A 15,501-nucleotide genomic window follows, 5' to 3' on the forward strand; every position below is an offset into this window, starting at 1 on the left:
TTGGGGTGCTAGCCATTTTGTGGCTATGTGGATATGCCATAGATGCCTGAGATGTTAGTGTCCCAATCATATCCCATCACAGAACTCCCAAGGCCTTCGACTTTAAATGGAACGTCAGTGTTACGGGGGGCTGTCTGATAACCTAAAGGAGTATCAGACAGTCAGGGTCCACCGTGCAAAGACTCTGCTGCAGACTATGGCAGAGTGCAATACCTCTGTTAACTCACAGAAGGATATAATAAGTAAGTAAAGCAATTCCTCCCTTACTTGGAGGGTGAGTGGAATGATCTCTGTTAATAATCACAGAGACAAAGGCAATGTGTGCGAAATGGCACTTACCTAGGTCCGCTCTTCTAGTGGTGCAAAAGAGACGAACAGCAGCGTAAGCCGCACAAAGCTCCTACCTGCGTTCGCTCCACTAGTGTGCGAGGACACGAACCACTAGATATGGCACCTGCCTAGGTCCGCTCTTCTAGTGGTGCAAAAGAGACGAACAGCAGCGTAAGCCGCACAAAGCTCCTACCTCTGTTCGCTCCCCTAGTGTGCGAGGATACGAACAACTGCCAGACGCAGTATAAGGAACGTTACCCTAGCGGCAACGTCCACCTACGAGTCGAACCACAAGGCCCAGCCAGACCATGTGCCTCAGGCACCTGCCTATGTCCGCTCCCCTAAGAGGTAAGGATACGGACAGCAGCCGAAGCTGTAAGGTATAAGAACGCTACCCTGCCGGTAGCGCTCACCTAGCAAAGACAGAGGAATGCCTAGAGGAACGCGCACAGAGCATCTACTCTTATGCATGAACCAAGAGGACTGAGCGCCATGCGGCGTGTGTCAGGGTCTTATATAGACTCTGTGCCTCATCCAAGATGGAGGACACCAGAGCCAATCCGCTGCCAGAACGTCAGGAGTGACGTCATGCTGGCCTATCACCGAGCAAGGCATCACAAGCACATGACCAGCGACCAATCGGCATAGAAGGTGTCAGAGACATGTGACCTCATGTCAGCGATGATGTCACCCGCACATGTGCAATGGCTCCAAGATAGGACTTAGTCTCCGGCGCTCGCACATGTGCAGTAGCAAGAAATCTGGACTTAGTCTCCAGCGCTCGCACATGTGCAGTAGCAAGAAATCTGGACTTAGTCTCCAGCGCTCGCACATGTGCAGTAGCAAGAAATCTGGACATAGTCTCCAGTGCTCGCAGCAATCGTAACAGTACCTCCCCCTCAAGGGCCCCCCTCCCGGCGACGCAGGTAATCGGCAACTAAGTCGGGAGCATGGACAGCCTCCTCAGGCTCCCAAGAGCGATGTTCCGGGCCGTAACCCTCCCAATCTATCAAGAAGAACCTGCGCCCTCTAACCATCTTAGAACCAACTATGGCTCGTACCTCATAGCTAGAGCGAGAGAAATCAGAGGCAGGAGAGTGCACTTCACGAGCGTGAGGTAAAATAGCCGGCTTTAGCAGTGAGACATGGAATTTGTCATGAATCCTAAGATGGACGGGTAACTTCAATTGGTAGACTACAGGATTTACCTGTCGAAGAACCTCATAAGGACCCAGGAAGCGAGGAGCAAATTTGACAGAGCTCACTCTAAGTCTCACGTGTTTTGCAGAGAGCCACACAAAGTCCCCTGGAGAAAAGACAGGAGCCGGGCGACGAAACCGATCGGACACCGTCTTCATACGGTCCTTAGCTGCTTGGATCGACTCTTGAGTCCGATCCCAAACCTCTCTGGCATTAGTTGCCCAGTCGGCCACAAGAGGAGGAGGTGCAGCAGCGGAAAACGGTACCGGTACCCTAGGGTGTTGCCCATTATTGAGTATGAACGGTGTCTGCCCAGTGGCCTCAGCCAGCGAATTGTTAAGGGCAAATTCTTCCCAGGGTAGGAGGGAGGACCAGTTATCGTGGTTCTCAAGGTGTCAGAGACATGTGACCTCGTGTCAGCGATGATGTCACCCGCACATGTGCAATGGCTCCAAGATAGGACTTAGTCTCCGGCGCTCGCACATGTGCAGTAGCAAGAAATCTGGACTTAGTCTCCAGTGCTCGCACATGTGCAGTAGCAAGAAATCTGGACATAGTCTCCAGTGCTCGCAGCAACCGTAACAGTCAGGTCCCCTATACCCTCCAACCTAGCAGCATTCACGTCTGTATGACTAAATTCCTTGCCTAACCAGGCCTGTATAATGTTATTCACTTAACTTAATGTTAAAAAAAAGTATTTGGAAGCTCCGCTTTTCCTATGCTAGTTAGGGCCTTGACTAGTCGATGAGGTGTTAGTTCACCAGACTTGTCGGCCCTCTTTCCATGTTATCACGCCCCTATAGATTTCCACAAACCAGCCAATTGCCAGCTCCTGGAAATCTCACACATTCGCGCAGCTCATTTTGGCAGCACCATTGCACTTCTGTATGGCTTCAGGGAGGCGCACTGTGCATAATCAGAAGTGTAGAGGCTGTTCATCCAATCGCAGAGTGCCTTTCTGAAGCCAGGAAGCGTACCCCCAGCTTCAGAGGCGCAGTGATGCTGCCAAAATAATCCGCGCGCATGAGCAAGATTTTCAGGAGCTGGTAATACTCTATCTTGTAGGAATCATGTTATCACGATCACAGGGGCTTGTGGAAATCATATTATCATGCCCACAGGGGCGTTATTACATGGAAAGGAGGATGACTAGTCTGGGGGATTAACACCCATCATCTCGTCAAGGCACTAATTAGCATAGGAGTGGTGGAGCTTATAAATAATTTTTAAAAATCATTCAGTTAAGTGAATAACATTATACAGGACTGGTTAGGCACGGAATTTAGTCATGAAGATGTGAAAGCTGCGAGGTTGGAGGGAATAGGGGACCTGACAGGTTCCCTTTAAAGCTAGTGGGACATAATGCCAGTTGACCTTTTTTATGAGTAATGGAAGCTTCAGCTGACAGATGTATAAATTACATGCAAGATAGTATATACTGTATGTATGTATGTATGTAACACTCATACCAGTGTCCCTACACTGTCCAACACTGGTACTCTCACATTTCCGGCTGCCCAGCAGTGACTGCTCTCTCCCTGGTTCCTGCTGCTGTCTCCCAGGGCCTGCATACACTGCACAGGCCTCCTGGGAATGCTTATAGGGTGTGTGTGTGTGTGTGTGTGTACATGTCCCTTTCCTTTAAGGGCCAGTAGACCCTGACCTGGAAGTGTCTCTCAGCATGGCTGAGAAGAATTAGGTATTTAAGGCACCTTCCCCCTAAGGGAGGTGCCTGGGTAACGACATCTATACATTGTTAGTTCTCAGGTCCCTTTGTGCTTCCGCTGCAGTTACTATGCTGTGTACTTCTGCTGATTTCTATCTGTGTTTCAGTGCAAGACAAGTCTGCTGCTGCTGTAACTATCCACGCCGACTGACTGCTATGATATCTGCTGCCGCTGCTGCAAATATCCACGCCAGCTGCCTCCTGCGATATCTGTTGCCACTGCTGCAAGTATCCACGTGGGCTGCCTCCTCCGCTGCTGCTTCTACAACCAGAGACTGTTTGTGTCCGTGACACCAGATGCCTAGGTACCATTGATCCCCTGGGGCTGCTTTCTGTTAGCTAGCTATGAACGTTTGTGTCTATCACCACCTCCAGTGGCTTTAGTGAAGACTCAGTAGCCATTTTAGTTTGCTCCTCCAGGCCAGTTACCTTTGATCCAGTGGATCCACTAACCGTTCTTGCCCGATGAGCATTACAATGTACATGTGAACTGGAACTACAGGGTCATGTTCCTTTCGATTGTAAAAGATTCAACCAAGTGATTATTTAGACTTCAGGTGAAATGTTGACATCATACTGTTTGGCGGTTGTCTGTGAGCATTATATTGCATGAGGGGCTGTGTGAGAACATCAAACTGGAGGGTAACTGTTGGGGACAGTATTCTGTGTGTGGTGAAATCATACTGTGTGCGGGCTGTGGGGGACATCATACAGCATGGGAGGCTTTGTGGGGATATCATACTGTTTTGGGGGAGTGTGTGAACATCATACTATGTGATGGGCTGTTTGGGGACATATTGTGTGAGTGGCTTTTGTAGGAATATCAAACTGAGTGGAAGCTATGTAGGAACTTCATGTTGTGTGAGGGTTTGTGTGGGATACCATACTGCATGTGGGTACATCATAGTTTGTGGGGGCTTTGTGGTCACATGCTGCATGAAAGAATTTGTGGGGACAAATGATTCATGGGTGCCTTTGTGGGGACACTATTGAGTAATTGAAGCTTTGTGGCAACATCATACTATGTGAGGGTCTTAAGGGGTTGTTATAATATTTAGTGAGCTGTATTGGGACTTATTCTGTGTAGGCGCTGGGTGGGGGGCTATGTAGAGACATCATATTATTTAGGTGCTGTGGGTGTCAACATCATACTTGTATGAAGGGCTATGTGGTGAATGGTTTTATGGGGACATGACATTACACAATGTGCGGGCTGTATGAGGACATCATGCTGTTTGGACATATTACATTATGTGGGGGATTGTCTGAGGACATCATACTGCATTTGGGGATATAATACTGTGAGTGGAGGCTTTGTGGGACATGTTGTATTAGGAACCTTGTGGGGACATCATGCTTTATTGGTGGCTCTATGGGGGCATCGTACAGTATGGAGGCTTTTTATGAAGACATCCTGGGTGGGGGACCTTGTGGGAAAATTATACTTTTAAGGGGACTATATGGGAAAGCATATTATTTGGGGGTTGAGTGTGTGGTGTCCCTGGGCTTCAGGCGCCATAGGGTATTACACCACTTTTCAGGGGAAATATCTATCCCGGGTTAGGAGGGGGTTAACTGCCAGTGCCTTCACATAACACACACATACAACAGTAAGGTGCCTTCCCACAGGGGGTTGGACTAGGGCAGACAGGGAAGTTAGCCATCATAAAGCATGGGACTCTCCCAGTCGCTAGGACAACCACCGAGGGCAGGCACCACATGGGGTAGAAGTAGGTGCAACCAACACACTTACAGCAGAACTTTCCCGGGCACTGCTTGGGATAACATCTAGCACTGACAACAGTAGTTAGTGTTTCTCTCTTTTCGTGGGCCCGTAGCTTGGAGCAGGAGACTTGGCCCAGGTTCCGGATAGCAACCAAGGGACACTTCACTAAAGGACTTTCACGGGCACCGGCAGTGACTACCGATTACCTGGGATCGGCTGGAGCCCATCGTGGCAGAGATCGGTACTCAGGGGCAGCGCCTGAACTACTTGTGAGTAAAAGACCTGGAACCGCAGCCCTTGCTTCTGCCTCTCATTTGCCGTCGCTGTCGCCCAGTGCTGTGGCGCCAATCAGGACTACCATCACCCCTGTCCTTGCTCTGTAATCCTCCCCGGTGTAATCCCACTCTGCCTGTGGGGAGTGACACCATCCCGGCTGCTCACCATCAGCCCCGCAGAGCAGCACCCGCAGCGGCGGCCCCCATCCCTGGCCGTGTACCACAGGTGGAGTCACGATCTTAAAAGACTTTCCTCCATTCTCCAACTACCACCCTCCACTTTCCTTTCTGTACTCCTCGGGGCAACGGAACCGGGCGACGCCACCCCATGACGATGCGGAGGATCTGCATGCAACGAGTAGGTTAAAACACCTGCCCCGTGGGGCGCTACATGTGCAAACATCATACTTGTATGTCGGGCTGTGTGGGGACCTCCTGTTTTGGGGCTTTGTGAGAACAACATACTATGTGGGGGACATCATACTGTGTAAGGGGCTATGTGGTGACATTAAACTGTTTAGAGACTGTGTGCAAACATCTGGTGGCTTTGTGGGGAGATACTGTGTGAAGGGCTTTGAGGGGACATACTATGGAGGAAATCATATTACAGTATGTGGTGGGAGCTGTGCGTGTGGACATTATACTGTGTCAGAATATCACAATTGGGGGATCTTTATGGGGTTATATTTTGTGAAGGGTTTTGTGGGGACATCATATAGTATGGGAGGCTTTGTGTGGAGACACCATAATGTGAGGGAGACCTTGTGTGGATATTACACCGCATGAGGAGGATGCTGTATGGGGACATCATAACATTTGTGGGTCTGTATAATGACATAATACTGTGTGTGGGGCTTTTTGGGAACATCATACTATTTGGGGGCAGTATGCAAACATCTTACTGTATGGTGGACTGTGTTTGGACATACTGTATGAGGGGCTTTTGTGGGGACATAATATGGAATGGGAACTGTGCTTGGACACCATATTGCATAGGAGCTGTGTTGGGACATCATATTCTGTGGGCACTGTGTAGGGACACCATACTATGTGTGTACTATGTACTATGTGTAGGGCTTTAGGTGGAGAGAAGATAGCTGTGGAGAGAAAGCGCATATGGGGTCTTACCCCAGTATATAAGGGGTGGGGGGAGTGAAACTACTCACCAGGTGTCGTTGTGAGAGTCACAACAACTGTAATAGCATGTAGACATTGATCAACGGCTGCAGCCACCCGAAAACGGCAGATAACAGAGAGCAAAAAAAAGGGTGTTCAATACTGCGCCAAAAGATCACTAGGACAGATGATCAGATTAATGTATCTTTATTTTCATCCAGGTCTACGCGTTTCAGGAGCAACTGCCCCCTTCCTCAGGACCGTCAGGAAAGACAAACATCAAATCTGTCACAGATTTGATGTTTGTCTTTCCTGACGGTCCTGAGGAAGGGGGCAGTTGCTCCTGAAATGCGTAGACCTGGATGAAAATAAAGATACATTAATCTGATCATCTGTCCTAGTGATCTTTTGGCGCAGTATTGAACACCCTTTTCTTTTGCTCTCTGCTAGGGCTTTATGTGGACATCATACTGCATTGGAGGCTTCGAGGAGACATCATTCTGCATGGGGGGGGGCTTTTTGGGGACATCATGCTTAGTGATGGGCAAACCCCCCGATGTTCGCGTTCGGGAGCCTCGCCCGAACATATTGTAAAGATCGAGTTCGAGTTCTGAGATAACACAAACTTGTGTCCGAACACCGAATCTGGACTTTACAGTTATGTGATGGGGCTGTGCCCCCGGGTTAAAGGACCTTCCATGACGTCATAGCCATGTGACCAGTCTGGTGTGAATGTTGTACAGACAGACTGGTCACATGGCTATGACGTCATGGAAGGTCCTGTAAGTCAGATGTAGCAGAGCTGAAGATGCTCACCCACCTTTGGACTATGTCAGAGGGTTTTTTGTTTGAGTAATAAAGATGTCTTCTGTTAATGTTAATTAATGTTAATAATGTCTTCTGTTTTATTTTTAATAAATATTTTTTCTCTGTGTTGTGTTATTTTACTGTTAAAATAAGACACAATCACAGATGCTGTCACAGAGTGGGCATCTGTGACTGGATGCTGGAGTAACCTGAAACCAATCCATACATTCTAGCATCTAGAATGTATGGGCAGATTCCAGGTTACTCCAACAGCCAATCACAGTCACCCATTCTACGTAACAGAGTCTGTAATTGGCTGTTGGGTCCCTCACACATATAGTAGTGTAAAAATAAATAAAAAATGTAAAAAATGACATAGTGCTCCGCGGTACTTTTGATTCTCACCATAGATAAAGCGAACGGCTATGGGCTGCCACCCCATCTGCCTGGCTTTACCTTGGCTGGCAATCAAAATAAAGGAAGCCCATTTATTTTTTTTTTAATTATTTAAAAACATAATTAAAAAAAAAAGGCGTGAGCTACTGCCATATTTTGATCGCCAGTCAGGTAAAGCCAAGCAGCTGGAGGCTGGGATTCTCAGCGTGGTAAGGCCCAAGCATTCTGGGCCCCCCACACTAAAAACCGCAGCCCACAGACGCCACTGGAAATGGCGCATTGTTGCTTAGCGCCATTTCCAGGCGCTTTACCCGGCTCATCCAGCAGCCCTGATGGCGGTGGTATGCTGGGTAATAAAGGAGTTAATAGCAGCTTTGTATTCTCAGCTGGTACTAAGCCCAATTCATGGTGTCATGCCAAGTTAGACATGGCCACCGTGAATTTCTAGTAAACAGTAAAAAAAACACAACACATAGAAACATTTTTTTTCTAGCAATAAATAGCAATAAAGCAAAAAAACCCATTTAGAGACTCCCTCTTTAATATAAAAAAAATCCTTAGTCCGACATAGTCCACAGGTAGAACATTGTCAACTCTGCTTCATCGCTCTGTATAGACAAGTGTCTCTACAGAGCAAGAAGCAGAAAGAGCAATGTCAACTCTGCTTCATTACGCTGTACAGACAAGCGTCTATACAGAGCGAGAAGCAGAGAGAGCAATTTTAGCTCTGCTTCATCACTCTGTACAGACAAGTGTCTCTACAGAGCGAGAAGCAGGGAGAGCCATGTCAGCGCTGCTTCATCACTCTGTAAAGACAAGCGTTTCTACAGAGAGAGACAAGCAGGGAGAGCCATGTTAGCTCTGCTTCATTGCTCTGTACAGATATATACAGAGCGAGAAATAGGGAGAGCTATGTCAGCTCTGCTTCATCACTCTGTAAAGTTAAGCGTCTCTACAAAGAGAGACAAGCAGAAAGAGCCATGTCAGCTCTGCTTCATCACTCTGTACAGACATATACAGAGTGAGAAGCAGGGAGAGCCATGTCATCTGTGCTTCATCACTCTGTAAAGACAAGCGTCTCTACAGAGAGAAGCAGGGAAAGCCATGTCAACTCTGCTTCATCGCTCTGTACAGACATATACAGAGCAAGAAGCAGGGAGAGCCATGTCAGCTCTGCTTCATCGCTCTGTACAGAGCGAGAAGCAGGCTGACACTGAGGGTATGATTCCACTTGCGCATGACTCGTGCCTTCTCGCATTGCATCATTCTGCATGGCCTGACACTCTCCAGACAGATGCAGCTCAGCTGCATGGAAATAAATGCAGCTGACCTGCTCCTGTCGGGAGAGTGTGCGCTGTGACAGGTGATGTGATGCAACACTCGCATAGTGACAGTCAAAGTTCACCCGAGTCCATGAGCCATGGAGTCGGGTAAGCCCTAACGTCACTGCGAACACAACCGAAAATAGCCTAAGATTGCCGAGTGACGAGTAGTGCAATGAATACCCCCGGAAGTTAACAGGACCTTCAATGACGTCATAACCATGTGACCAGTCTGTAAGCCAATGTCTGTACAACATTCACACCAGACTGCTCACATGGCTATGACGTCATGGAAGGTATTTTAGTCAGTGATGGTTACCCGGGAAAACAGCAATGATCGGACGCTGAGCAGAAGCAGCCAGAAGACAGCGTCTGCAGGACGCGTCGTGGGACCTGTAAGTATAATGTTCTTTAATAATGTGCTTTTTTTCTTTTACAGCCCATGGACCCCGAACTGGACCCGAATTGTAACACAAGCTTCCCAGGAAAGCTTGTGTCCGGGATCGTGTGCACGAACACTCTGTGTTCAATACAAACCCCGAACTTTACAGTTCGGGTTCACCCATCACTAGTCATACTGTATGGGGAGCTTTGTGGGGACATCGTACTGTGTTAGGAACTGTTGATCAAGGTTCAAGGGTTTAAAAACTAGAGCAATATGATTTACTGGTTTTATAAGCTTTATAAAAAGCAATAAATTATATTGTTTTGATTAGCTGTTACTGTTACTGATAACAATACATGTTACAATAAACCATAAAATAACATGTATTAGCAGTAGTAGCTAGTCAACATACTGCTCAATATTAAGTCTTAAAAATGAATTTAAAACAATAATAATAAGCAGAATTAAAGTGGTTGTCCCACGAATAAAGTACATTTTAAGCTACAGATCTTGGAATTATAATTATGTTCCACAATTAGATGTGTTAAAAAAAAACATTCATGTGCTGAGATAATTTTATAAATGTAAATGTGCCCCTTCAGTCGCCACAGGGTACTGCACCTCACTTAAGATGCAGTATTCATCTCAGGTAAGGAGGGTTAATCACCGGTGTTGTTACATTCCACCTTACATACAGCTTAGGACCTTCTCACCAGGGATTGGACTAGGGTAGACAGGGGGGTGGCCATCCCGATGCATGGGACTTTCTCGGTCACTAGGACAACCACCTGGGGGGCGGGCACCACTTGGGGTAGAAGTTGGAGCAACTCTTACACAAACTTTAGTCAAGTCTGGACTACAGTTCTGGCAACACTACACCACAATCATTCTTCTTTCTTCTTCACGGGGCCTGTGGCTTGGAGCGAGAAGCTCAGCCCGCGTTCCTGACTTCCACAGGGGCAACTCTTAGGAAAGGACATTTCCAAATACCAGTGGCTATCTCCAACTTATCCGGCATTGGCTGGGGCCCATCACGGCAGAGACCGGTACCGTGAGGTTGCACTTGAACTGGGAGTAAAAAGACCTGGAACCGCAGCAGCTGACTCAGCCTCCTACTGCCGTCGCCGTCGCCCCGCACTTCGGCACCAGCGGCCACCACTACAACTCTCATCATCCTCCCCAGGGCCCACTCCACCTGTGGGGAGCAGAACCATCAGCCCTGAAGGATATCACCCACAGCGGCGACTAATGCCTGGCCGCGTACCGCAGGTTGCGTCACGAGACAACTATGCCCATCATCCCAAACTACCATCCCATCATCCTCCCCTCTTTTATTGTACACCTCAGGGCCATGAAGTCGGGCAGGGCCACCCTTGACATCCCCAGACCTGACATCACCGGCCCGGCGACGAGTAACGTTTAACCCCTTGCCCCGTGGGTGCTAAAGTACCCCTTTTGCACCAGTTCAGACATAGTCACAATACTGCATCTTTATGCTTGAGTAAAGAGAAGCCAAAGACGGTAAGCATTTATGCAAATTTTGTCCGGCCTGGGGTCTATTTGTTCATTTTCCCTCTGGTCTGGGAACAGACATATATGTAGAATTTTCTTCCTCTAAGAACCAAACTAAAAACGGAACCACAAATTGATTAAAGGGACTTCGATACTTGTGGTTACTGGACCACCAGCTCCTGGCACACTGTGAGGATTCAAAAATCTGCAATGACATAAGAGTGATTGCAGACTTGAGCCCCAGCCTGGACACTCCCTTTAACTATAAGTACTGTATTGGTATACTATGTAACTGCTAACTAACCTCTTGTTCTCATAAATGAAATTCATGGGGCTCCTGGGGATTAAGTGCCTTAATTAATAAGTTTATAATATTCAGGATACCTTGCCATATCCCAGGACAATTGTTTCTGGAAAGACAGTCTCTAAGTGGAGGGAAGTGCTTATGTGAGTGGGAACAACTGGTAATGGATGAATATAAAAATGGCGTAGAAGACACAAAAGGTGGACATTATTTACTGTGTTGGGGCAGAAAGTTAGCATTATTACTTTATAACGGCTACAATATTGGTTGTTATTAAAGTGCTGACGTAGAAAGGAGGCATTACTATTGTCAAGAGCTCATTATTTTGTAAGTGCACAATGATGACCTGACCATCTATACTGTACATAGGACACAAAGAAAGGCATAATTACTGAGTTGAGAACAAAGGATGTGTTTATACTGAGTTTTTGGAGCAGAAACTTTACAACACTGCAATCAATTCTTGTGGTTTTTGAACTGCTCATAGTTATTTGAAAGTTTTTGCTTCAAGCTTAAAAAAAACATCAGTGTGAACATATCACAAGATAAACACTATTAATATATGCAAGTGTTAAAGAGGTGGTCCACTACATTGTGTAGTGGCCCCCTTGATTTAAAGCTGAGAAAGAAGGCTTTTTTCAAATACCTTCTGTTGCCAATTCTGCCTGTAAGTAACGCTATCGCTGTCCACCCAGTCCCCATCACGTGACCTGGGCTGCAGTGGCCTCTGATGTCCAGTGATGTCACGTCAACTTCTGGAATTGTCAGTTGACCCGGCATCATCTAGGCGGGACACAGTCTTCCTTAGTAACTGGGCTGTGGGTGGAGTTTCTCCGCACATCACATTACAGCATTGAGCGTGCTTGCGGCACTCTGTTAAGGAAGGCAGTGAGGGAGACAGCATGCACAATGCTGGCGGTGATGTGCAGTGAAACTCCACCCACAGCCCAGTCACTCCAAAGACTGGGTCCCGCCTCGGTGATGCTGGGTCAAATTCCAATTCCAGAACTTGACGTGACATCACTGGACATCAGAGACCACTGCAGCCCGGGTCATGTGATGGGGACCAAGCGAACTGCGATTGCGAAGCTCACAGGCAGAATTGGCAACAGAAGGTACACAGGTGGTCAAAATTGTTGGTCCCCTCATTTAATGAAAGAAAAACCCACATTGGTCACAGAAATAACTTGAATCTGACAAAAGTAATAATAAATAAAAAATCTATGAAAATGAACAAATGAAAGTCACAGATTGCTTTTCAACCATGCCTCCACTGAATTTTTTAAAAAATAAAACTCATGAAATTGGCCTGGACAGAAATGATGGTACACCAAAAGGGACATGTTAAATCAAGGTAAGGTGTGTCCACTAATTAGCATCACAGGTGTCTACAATCTTGTAATCAGTCAGTGGACCTGTATATAGGGCTACAGATTCTCATTGTGCTGTTTGGTGACATGGTGTGTACCACACTCAACATGAACCAGAGTAAGCAAAGGAAAGAGTTGTCTCAGGAGCTTAGAAAGAAAATTATAGATAAGCATGTTGAAGGAAAAGGTTATAAGACCATCTCCAAGTAGCTTGATGTTTCTGTGACTACAGTTGCACATATTATCAGAACTTTAAGATCCAAGAGACTGTAGCCAACCTCCTCAATGTGGCCACAGGAGGAAAATTGATGACAAATCAAAGAGACGGATCATACGAATAATGACAAAAAAGCAAGGAAAAACTTTCTAAACACATGAAAAGTGAAATTCAAGCTCAAGGAACATCAGTGTCAGATTGCACCATCCGTAGTTGTTTGAGCCAAAGTGGACTTCATGGGAGATGACCAAGTAGGACACCATTGTTGGAAAAAAAAACATAAACAAAGCCAGACTGGAATTTGTTAAACTACATGTTGACAAGCCACAAAGCTTCTGGGAGAATGTCCTATGGATAGATGAGACAAAAATGGAACTTTTTGGCAAGGCACATCAGCTCTATGTTCACAGATGGAAAAATGAAGCATATCAAGAAAAGAACACTGTCCCTCCTGTGAAACATGGAGGAGGCTCTGTTATGTACTGGGGCTGCTTTGCTGCATATGGCACATGGTGTCTTGAATCTGTGCAGAGTACAATGAAATCTCAAGACTATCTAGGGATTCTAGAGAGAAATGTGCTGCCCAGTGTCAGAAAGCTTGGTCTCAGTCACATGTCATGGGTCTTGCAACAGGATAATGACCCAAAACACACAGCTAACAACACCCATGAATGGCTAAGAGGAGTTGGACTATTCTGAAGTGGCCTTCTATGAGTCCTGACCTAAATTCTATTGAGCATCTTTGAAAAGAGCTGAAACATGACGTCTGGAAAAGGCAACCTTCAAACACGAGACAACTGGGAGCAGTTTGCTCTTGAGGAGTGGCCAAAATACCTGTCGAGAGGTGCAGAAGTCTAATTGACAGTTACAGGAATTGTTTGATTGCAGTGATTGCCCCCAAAGGTTGTGCAACAAAATATTAAGTTAAGGAGGAGGGCGCCATTATTTCTGTCCAGGACTATTTCATGAGTTTTATTTTTTTAAAAATTCTGTGGAAGCAGAAAAGTAATATCTGACTTTCATTTGTTCTTTTTCATAAATTTTTTATTTATCTTTACTTTTGTCAGATTCAAGTTATTTCTGTGACCATTGTGGGTTTTTCTTTCATTAAACGAGGGGTACCAACAATTTTGCCCATGTGTGTATTTGGAAAAAGCCTTCTTCCTCAGCTTTAAATCAATGTGGCCACTATACATTGTAGTGGACCACCAGTTTAAGTCTCAACTGATGACGTTGATCCTTGAAGTCCTTGATCCAAATGAGCAGTTTTAATGCAGCACAGACAGATGGTGTGGATACAGAAAGCTGATAACTACCAATAACAGAGGTAGAGCTGGAACTATATCAACTGGAGTAGCAGAGCTGTAATTACAGCAAATGGAGTTGTGACGCCCTGGCAAAACCAGGTAGTCACAAATAGGCTAGCGCATAACACCTTCCCTCACTAGGAAACACACAGCCAACCAGAAACCCTAGTCACCACCCCCTTAGGGAAAGATAGACACACCAGTGGGTGTGACCAGGTGGTTGGGACACGCCCACCCAGGGGTCTAGACAGCCGTGGGCAGGAAAACAGTAGTGAGTGAAGTCTGAAGTTCAGTTTGGAGAGGAGTGTGGGCTGGAGCTAAGTGTAGCTCCAGCAGGAAAGTTCAAGTTGAACGGTACTAGGGTAGGAGCCCTGGTGCCACTGGCTAGGAGGTAGACGGTTGTCTCCATCAGCAGGAGATGGGAAGATGGCTCGGCAGAACCGAGGTAGACCGGGACTGGGTTGTAGCCCGCCGGTACCGACACAGGGAACCGACCTGGAAACCGTAGGGGTACTCAGACCCTGAAACCAGAACCGGAAACAAGTGGACTGGTTAATTCACCGATTGACTAGATTGACTAGAGGTTCTGTCCACCCAAAGTCCCTCATAGAGGGCAGCAGCCCACCGATGGGGAAAAAAGGTCACCGCCGGGGCCCATGGATCCCACGGGCCAGCGTCTGCGGGCACGGCTCCTTGGGCCACATCCAGTCGGGAGCAGACTCCTGAGTTTCACGCTAGGAAGTCCACCTTACACAAAACAGTGCAGAGAAAAGGATAGAGACCACCAGCCGTGTGGGGGACCCGAATGCAACCAGCCGCGGCACCGGCCACCATCACCTTGGTTTATTAGAGACTTGTGTGGTTTATTGACTGTGAGTACACAAACACTCCATGCAGTCACTATCCCCTGCACTGAGACACCGGGGCCACCATCCCTACCCACGGAGGGGTTAACAACTGGCTGCACAACATCTCCCCCGGGTGCCCTACAACAGCAGCGGTGGTGTCCCACTTCACCACACACCGTGGGTGGCGTCACGAACTTACTACGGCCTAGCCCGTACATCTACGTCCCCCCATTTATTCGGCGTCCGGAGACCCTTGAGCCACCACCCCATAAAGCCAGGACCCGAGCAGCGCCGGCTGCTGGCACGGGGCGGCACAGAGTCATGAGTCATAATGCATGATGAAGTAGATTTGGAGTCACTGCAACTAGTGTAGCTCTGGAGTCACAATGTAGCAGAGTCGTTATAGCCATTTAGAAGAGCTGTCTCATCAGTGATGAACTGGAGTAGCACTTTTTCACCAAATAATTCCAAATAATATAAATATATTATCCCTGGGTGAGTAGGGGTGTGCATTTGGTGTCTCAGATACCTCAAAATAACACACTTAAAAGTTTTGGACAGCTCCAAGCTGAGTTTGGGATACCGCATAGTTTCTTCTACCAGTACTTACAACTCCGACACGCCTATGAGACACAGACATGCCATGTGGATATTAGTATA

This window comes from Anomaloglossus baeobatrachus, chromosome 2 (assembly GCF_048569485.1).
Source record: "Anomaloglossus baeobatrachus isolate aAnoBae1 chromosome 2, aAnoBae1.hap1, whole genome shotgun sequence".
NCBI classification, from domain to species: Eukaryota; Metazoa; Chordata; class Amphibia; order Anura; family Aromobatidae; genus Anomaloglossus; species Anomaloglossus baeobatrachus.